The sequence below is a fragment of the Melanerpes formicivorus genome, unplaced genomic scaffold (assembly GCF_026170545.1).
Source record: "Melanerpes formicivorus ecotype bairdi unplaced genomic scaffold, bMelFor1.0.p_v2 SCAF_28, whole genome shotgun sequence".
Taxonomy (NCBI): Eukaryota; Metazoa; Chordata; class Aves; order Piciformes; family Picidae; genus Melanerpes; species Melanerpes formicivorus.
The window spans coordinates 8497689-8505729 of record NW_027142380.1 but is presented as its reverse complement, the minus strand read 5'-3'; the positions used below and the strand labels follow the sequence as shown (position 1 = coordinate 8505729).

Sequence of the window (8041 nt, the reverse complement as noted above, 5' to 3'; positions counted from 1 at the left end):
GGACACTCACCAAGTTTTTCCCTTCTCTGGCATCAACAGCTTCCCTGTGGCTCCAAATCCCTCCTTGGTGTTCAATTCATGAGTTCCAGCAAGGCAGAGTAGGCTAATGTACACTTTATTCTAATGCATGCTTTGCTGTGCTTTGGGATCCTGAAAGATAATAGAGGTTTCAGGAAACTTATTGCTATTTGTTATAGAACCTGCTAAAGAAAAGGGCTTATAGGAATTCAGCTCAGCCTTAATTACAGCAACACAGCTATAATACTGCGATCAGCTGGAGCCAGATTCAATAAAATCTCCATCCGGCTCCTGCACAGAGACCTACGCGAACCTGATTCTTTCCCTGGGCTTCCAGCCCAGAAATTAGATGGAGTTTTTATCTAAGCTCTTACGCGTCAACTTTCTCCACAGACACCAAGCTCGCTCAGCCCCGCGGGAAAGGGCAGCCCCAGATGGCACTCCCTCGCGGCGGGAGCACATTTACCCCACCGGGCTCGCTCACGCCGTGCCGGGTAAGCCAAGCTTCCGCGGCCGCTCCGGGAAACCGCCGCTGCCTTGCCTCTCCGCTCCCTGCCCTCATTCGCCGGACGGGTTCCAACCCGTCGCCGCACCGCGGCTGGGCTCGGCTGGGCTCGGCAATGCTCGGCTGGGCCGGGGCCGGCTCGGCCCCTGGGCGGTGGGGGAGCGTGTGGGCGGGAGCCAGCCCGTGCCCGCCCCGCCCCGCCTCGCCGCCTGAAGCGCGGCGCTCGCCGCTTCAGAAGAGGCGCCGGGCGCCGCGGGAGCTGCCGGATTACGGTGGGTGGCTCTGCTGAAAGGGTTCAGGTGAGCGGCTGCGTCTTCGGCGGGGAGCGGCTTGCTTTGAGGTGGGTAACTTTCGGGGAACAAAGTTGGTCTTACTTCGGGGTGGCGGCCGAGGTGTCCGGCTACCCTCAGCGCTGCCACTGTTGGGGTTGCTGCGCCCCGCGGCATGGAGGGAAGAACCGTGCCCAGTTCTGTGCCTGGGCCTGTCCCGTGGGCGCCCAAGTTGCTGGGAGAGCGGGGCTGCAGTACGGGCACTGGCGGCGGTAAGTGCGGGGGGAACGGCCCCGGATGGGTCGAAGCCGGCAGCAGCCTTGGGGTGCTTGAAATGCTACGGAAGGGGTCCCCGCCAGGTTTGGGGGAGATAGCGGGGTTTGGGGTGCAGCTCGCCGAACAGTCCAGCACGGAGCATTAAGCATCACGGGCACGGGGTACGTGCTCCTGCAGCACCGGTGCGAACCCACAGCTGCTGTTCGCCTGATAGATCGCCGCTAATTGCATTAGCGAAGGCACCTTTGCTCGCTGCCCGCGCGACCGGGAGCAGCTGTGAGGCTTTCCCTCTCCCGAAGCAGCTCCAGCTCGGCTGCAAACGCTGCACAGAACGCACTTTGGGTCCCCAGCCGCTGCCCGAGGGGTTGGAAGCGCGCGAGGGCTGCGGGGCTGGGCGCTGCTGGGGTCCGTCTGCTCGGCCTGACCCGGGAGGCTGCGCTGGGCTCTGCAAACTACCGAAAATACCGGAGTGGGTTTGACTTCTGCGCTTTTTTTTTTTTTTTTTTTTTTCCTTCCCCTCCAGAAAATTGGTTTTAGTGAGTCTGGAGTTACTCGAGTCCTTAAGCTGTGCTTCGCTGGTTTTGATTTTAATTAAGTAGTAATAATTGTCTCAATTTCTGAACGTGAGTGTATGAGCTTTTCCTCCTCTCTGATGTCAGTGGGAACGTTAAAAAAACCAACCCAAACCCCACAGCCCTCCAGTGAAGGCTTTTTGAAGAGCTTTTTCTTCCCTTGCATAATCATCGTGCCCTTACTGTGAGGCATTTGGGACCGTTCAGTTAGCACTGAATTCCGACAAACCCAGAACTTTCCCATCAGATCTGGTGGAGAAGATTGAGATAGAGATGAAGTTTCAGTGGCATCTCTCTGGGTGTAGTGGCTCAGCACAGCAAAAGGCTCTCCTCTCCCTCTGTAGCTCTCTGCAACAGCCTCTCTGCAGGTTTTGTCTGCCCTGGTGTTCATTCTGTAACTAGTGATTTGCTTTCTCTACTGGAACTTTTTGATTTTTATTGATGATTCATACCTAGCTGGGTGTGAGCTGCTGCTGTCCTCAGTGTAACTCAAGGTTACCAATTAAGTGCGATGCCTGGCTGCGATTAACCTAAATCCAAGCACCATTTTGTTGTACGTGTCAGAGAGAGATCAGTGCGTTTCTGATGTGAAATGATCCAGCAGTAGCCTTGGGTGTTAGCTGGTTAGTCATGATTACCTTACTGATGACATTGACACACACAAAATCACTAGCATACTGATTTTGGGCTGTCCTCAGAGTGCTTGCTTTACACAAGGGGAAATAATACCGGCATTTATATGATGAATGCAGACACAGAAATAAAGAAATCAAGACTTTATGAAGGATCAGCAAAGTCTCCAAACTATTGACTGTGGTATTTTGCAAGAGAAACTTGAGCTATGGCTTAAGCTGCATGCCAGGTTTGTTCAGTGATATAATTTTTTAATGTGTATGGGAAGTTATGAACAAATGATGGAAATGCTGAGCGAAGTTTGAAGTATTGAAAGTGTTCTGCTACTCGGTGTGAAATTATTCCAGAAAGTTATTTATTATGCAAGAGACTTCCCAGATTTATCTGGCAAGTGAATTTGTGAGAGCATTGGAAGAAAATGGTATAGTGGAAGTGTTTAATTCTTACAAAAAATGCTGCCAACTCGATGTTGGGGCTGCAATTTAAAGGCACGTTGATGCCCCACGTTTTTTTTCCCCATGCTATGAACTCTGTAGCCTGCAACATAGGCACCTCTATCACTGTTCAGGGCTCCTACAGGCATTATATACTTTGTGTTCCTCTGAGTGTTGCCTTGCACTGAGAATGAGCTACAGGCTTTGAGCAGCAAGCATTGGTGGTTTCTTGTGTGTGTAAAGCAGGAGGAGGTGCTGCTCTGCTCTGTGTTGTCAGAGCAGAGGATCTGCAAGTTGGCACTGGCATTTGCTACAGGATTTCTTGCGATGTTGTTTGTGAGGATGCTTGTGTAGTGAATGAAACATCAGGTAGGGGCTTGCCTAATTAATCTGCATCTTGGTACCTTTTATGTTAAGGGAAGGAATTAATGGTAGACTGCTGAAGACAGTCTGTGGGGTTCAGAGCTGCTGGAAAGTGGTGGCAAGCTCTGGCCCTGCACGTAACTCCCATAGCTCTGGCAGTCATTCAGTTCCCATGCTGGTGACCTTAGAGTCTTGCACTGAAATCCATGCGTCTGTCCTCTTGTCTGCACACTTTGCAAATCTCTGGACTTGAGAAATAATGGATGTGAGAGTTATAAACCTGCCGAAACGGCTTCTTGGCACTCCTCAAGAGCAAGCCACTGTAGCTACACAGGGATGCCGTATTCTCATGTTGCTTTTCTGCAATGTTTGTATTGGAGTTTCCCTCTGCAAATAAACACTTCCAACTACTCGTGCAGGGGGGATGGTTTTGGGGTTTTTCCTTTGAGCAAGATTCACTGGCTTTCATTTTGTGCTGCACCTTTATGTTCTTGTGGTATTCTGCAAATTGTTTCAATCCTTTTAGATTTTATCCTGGAAGAGAGAGATTCTTGCAAGAGAGATAAGCTTAAGTTTATATGAATGCAAGTGGTTATGAGGGTTTGCTTTGATATTAAAAGACACAGATTAATGACAATCTGCAAGCAAGATTTGTACACCTTTGATGCAATTAAGGGAATGGTGGGGTGGGGTGTGATGCTCCTGCCTGCCTACAGAGAAAAGGAAGAAGTTACTGATGAGGCATGATCATGGCTGGTGAATGTCTCTCCAGAGTCTAAGGATGACTGTGGGTGCTTTGAGGAATAATTGCAAGATGGGGCTTATTTACTAGACAATGGGAGGTCTGTTCATATATCAAGTTCTTTATGTGTGGATTAGAAGCTGTCCTTGGTGCTGAATTTGGCATTTAGGTCTGTCTTGTTCTGATTTCAAGTATGTAACCTTCTAGTTCATATTTGGAAGCCGGTAGATGACAGAGGATATTCTCCAGGGATGCACAGACATGTTGAAGTTGAATGCCATTAGTTACAAGTGGTGGGAAACGAGTTGCTTGAGGGACTTCTGTGGTGCATGTCCTGCTTAGGTTTATGTTGTACATGGATGACGTCAAGACAAATTACATGATGCTTTGAAATCAGCTTTTTTTGAAAGAACTTTGGGAACTTACTGTTTTGAACCTTTAAAACTGAATGTGCCACAGAAACTGACTCAAAATGGAGACTTGCCTTGATATTTGTACTCTGAGATGGTTGCTGTTGCTCCTAGCCTTAGCAAAACATATCTGCAGTGATAGTTAAGCCCTTTCATGGACTCCTTTTGCTGTTGTTTTGCACCTCTACAGCTTAAGTTTGGCTCAGAAGCAGCTTCTTTCAGCCAAACCAAAGAAAGACCATCCAGTGATTATCCTAACTTAAAACAATTAAAATGCAGAAGCATAGAGGTGCTAGAGCTGTATTCTTACGCCAACATCCCCACCTTTGATTTAGTGATGCTAGTTAGTCATAGCCCTAGCTTCTCAATGTAGGCTTGAATATCCACAGTTTTATTTTTTTTTAGCATGTGGTGTAGGAGAATACATTAGAGGAAAAAAAATAAAGAATCTTCAGTGATACCTTGTAACTTAACATGGGAAAGGATTAGTCAAAGGCTGCAGGTCTGAAAAATTCAAGTGCTTTCCTTTTTACAGGTATTGATTCAGTGCTCAAAAGGCCACATTGTTCTAGTGTCCATTGAGACAGATGAAAAACAAATCAAAGTTGATGGCCTTTAAAAAGAAATTGTATCCAGAAGGGTACTGTTAGGATAACAAAAAAATGAGAGAGGGGGAAAAAAATAAGAAGGCTGCACTATTAAATTTGCTTCATGAAATTTACTGTACATGGGTTTTGTGGGGGTTTTAGTGTGTTGTCCAATACAAAGTAACAAGAAGCTGACAGAGTGAAGTGGCAGGGGTTAAATCTTGGATTCTCAGTCTTGAACTTGTTTGAGGTGCAAAGTTGGTGGGCAGCAGGTGAAATAATGCAGATAGCTGATGTTTTTTGTGTCAAGCTAAAATAAGCATATTGAATTCTGGTCTGAGAAAAGATCAACTAAATTATAGCTCATAACATTTACAGCATTGGCTTTAGGTGAAAGCACTTGAAGAAACTCTTTAGGTTTCTCTTTTAAATGTAATAAAGTATAATATAATTCCTTAAAATGGATGGCAATTCAATCTTGCATAGCTGATGTGGGGTTTTAGCTCAAATTATAATTTGGAAAGATTTTTCTCTTGGAAAAAAAATATATGTATATATGTTTAATCAATATAAAGAATAATTAACTGGTAAAGTTGCTGCATTTCCAGTTGAGCAAAACAGCAACCAGAGCTACTCTAGTTGTGCTCAGCCCTGAACAATCAACGTCTGCACCCTACTCATGCTCTTCGGGATAAACCTGCTAGTGAGAATGGACAGCCTGTGAAACCAGCCTTGGATTTTAGTGTTTTCTGAAGCCTGATGGCACACTGCAGAAAACTTCTCTTGTTGCAGCGTTTGGCTGTAAGTCATGAAGCATTTGAATTATGTGCTGCAGAGCTTCTAATGTGGTGAACCCCCAGAAAATGAGCCATGGCAGTATGGGTTGTAAAAGGCTTTTGAGCAAGTGGCTCAGATAATAGGAAGAGAAACCCAGAAATAACCAGAGTTGTCTGGGAGGTTCTTATTGATCAGTCAGTTATTGGGTGCTGGAATGAACACGAGTAAACCTCAGGGTTTTTCCGTGAGAGAGTTACATTGCTCACTCACACGCCAGCGCACCAAACTCAGTGAAGTCTTTCTTCTAACTGCTTTGCTCTGAGGTACTTTGTTTTTTTTTTTTTTTCCCCTCTTTAAATACTGGAAATAAGCAAGTTGTTGTCAAAGAGACTAATTCCAGATGGGCAGGCTGACATTTATGGTTATGAAGAGCATGCTCTTGAAATTTAACACTTGACTGAAATGTCCTTTTTGTTGTTGTTGCTGTTTTTCCTGAGCTGTTAGCTGCTTTATTTCTAGTCTTGTAGCTGAACCCAAACACTGAAGAAAAACCCCACACCTAACCACCACCACCAAAACCAGACCAAACCAGAGCTCCAAACAACTCTGACAAACTACCACCATCAATAACCAAAGGGGAAAAAAGGAAACAAAAATAATGCAGAAACCATCCCACCACCTCCCAAAAACTAACCCCAAACCAGTCTCTCAACACAGGCTCACTTACTATGCAATACTTATGTGACTAGATGGATATAGACAGTTTGATGGAACAACAGTGCAGAGATGAGTGGAAGCTGCTTCCATTTCAAGGCCTGTTTCTTCTGGCTGTGATGTGCAGAGCACAGGCTGGAGGGTCTCTGTAGTACTGTGTTAGTTTTCTGACCTGTAGTTTGTGGGGGCAGATACATGTTGTGATGACAAGGGTTAACAAGTGTGAGCATGGCGGAACTCACAAAGACTTTGTGCAAGTGAAGTCTGACTTACAGGATGGTGCCACCAACCTCTCTGTCATCCTGGAGAGCCTTATGCTGCCTAGGAGGTTACAATTCCAAGAGCTGAAAATGATGCAAGACACCTGTGCTGAACCTCCACCCAGGTGTGTTTCTGGTGGTGGCAGGTGTCTCTGCTGTTCTGATTTGTTTGCAGCAAAAATCCATGATGATTAAACTGATTCGGCTGTTAAAAATCAGCCCTCCACACCATGTTGTAAATTAAGAGGACTAAATAAAGCAGGTTTTTTACCATGCTTGTGTAGTGCCATGCCAGGGAAGCTGTGAAATCAAGACCTCCTCTGCTCAAGTGAGCTGTGGTGAATACCACACAAGAAGCACCACAGGCGCTGAGTAGGGAGAGGCTTCGTATCTCTTACTGTAGATCTATTTCAGTAGGTTATTTCGTGGATTCGTAGACTGGTTTGCGTTGGGAGGGACCTTAAAGATGATCTAGTTCCAACCTCCTTGCCATGGGCTAGGCTGCATAAAGCCCCATCCAACCTGGCCATGAACACTTACAAAGGCCTGTAGTGATAGGATGAGGGGCAATGGCTTCAGACTAGAGAAGAGTAGATTTAGATTGGATGTTAGGAACAGCTTCTTCACCATGAGGGTAGTGGAACACTGGAACAGGTTGTTCAGGGTGGTAGTTGAGGCCCCATCCCTGGAGATATTCAAGGAGAGGCTTGAGAACGCTCTGAGCAACCTGATCTAGTTGAAGATGTCCCTGCTGACTGCAGAGGGAGTTGGACTAGGTGACCTTTGGAGATCCCTTCCAACCCAAACCTTTCCATGATAATTGAGGGAAGACACACTTGTATGTTCAATAGTAAAGGACAACTACAAAGGTCTGTGTTTTACTGTAGTCTTAAGACAGTAGTTTGAACTGAATTGAAAATCAATGGTTAAATTCAGATTACTGCATTTTAATCCAAGCAGTAATGGCCCAACCTGGCACTAATTGTTTTAAAAACTGCTCCCCTCTCTATTTCCATGTTTTGTTTACTCACTCACTTTAAAGGAGAAAAAAAAAAACACATTATTTCTCCAGCATTGCTGAAATCACAGTGCTGGGTTCATGGTTGGGGAGTGTGTTTCAGTTCAATAGGCCTTGACAATTCTGAAGAGGATTATTGCTCAACATACTTAGGTCTTTTATGAAATTTAAAATATAATAAATTACAGCTGGTTTGTGGCTGTAAACCTCTCTTTGGAGTAAATTGGTAGGGAAAATGAACTGGTTTTTCACAATCTGGCTCAATGTAAAGTGTGGCCAGCATCCCTGTTGCTTGTGCTGAGGTCAAGACAATCATTTTTTAGCATATTGCGCTACTTGACTACATAAGGAGCAATCCTGTCTAATTCAATCCAGAGCAGGTCAGTACATGATAAATTTTGTTTAGCTTGCAAGCATGCTGATTTTCACAGTTCATTTACAGAAGAATCATATATCTCTGCAT

The 8041-nt window shown here is 45.5% G+C and overlaps 1 protein-coding gene across 1 annotated transcript in view; it reads left to right on the top strand.

Moving 5' to 3' along the window:
* Window positions 1-793: 793 nt before the first annotated feature.
* The window catches only part of CNTN3 (contactin 3), a 130222-nt gene continuing 122974 nt past the window's right edge, over window positions 794-8041 (top strand). Inside the window, exon 1 of the mRNA XM_068154378.1 lies at window positions 794-863. The gene's annotated coding sequence lies outside the window, so the exon portion shown is untranslated. The remainder of the gene's footprint in view (window positions 864-8041) is intronic.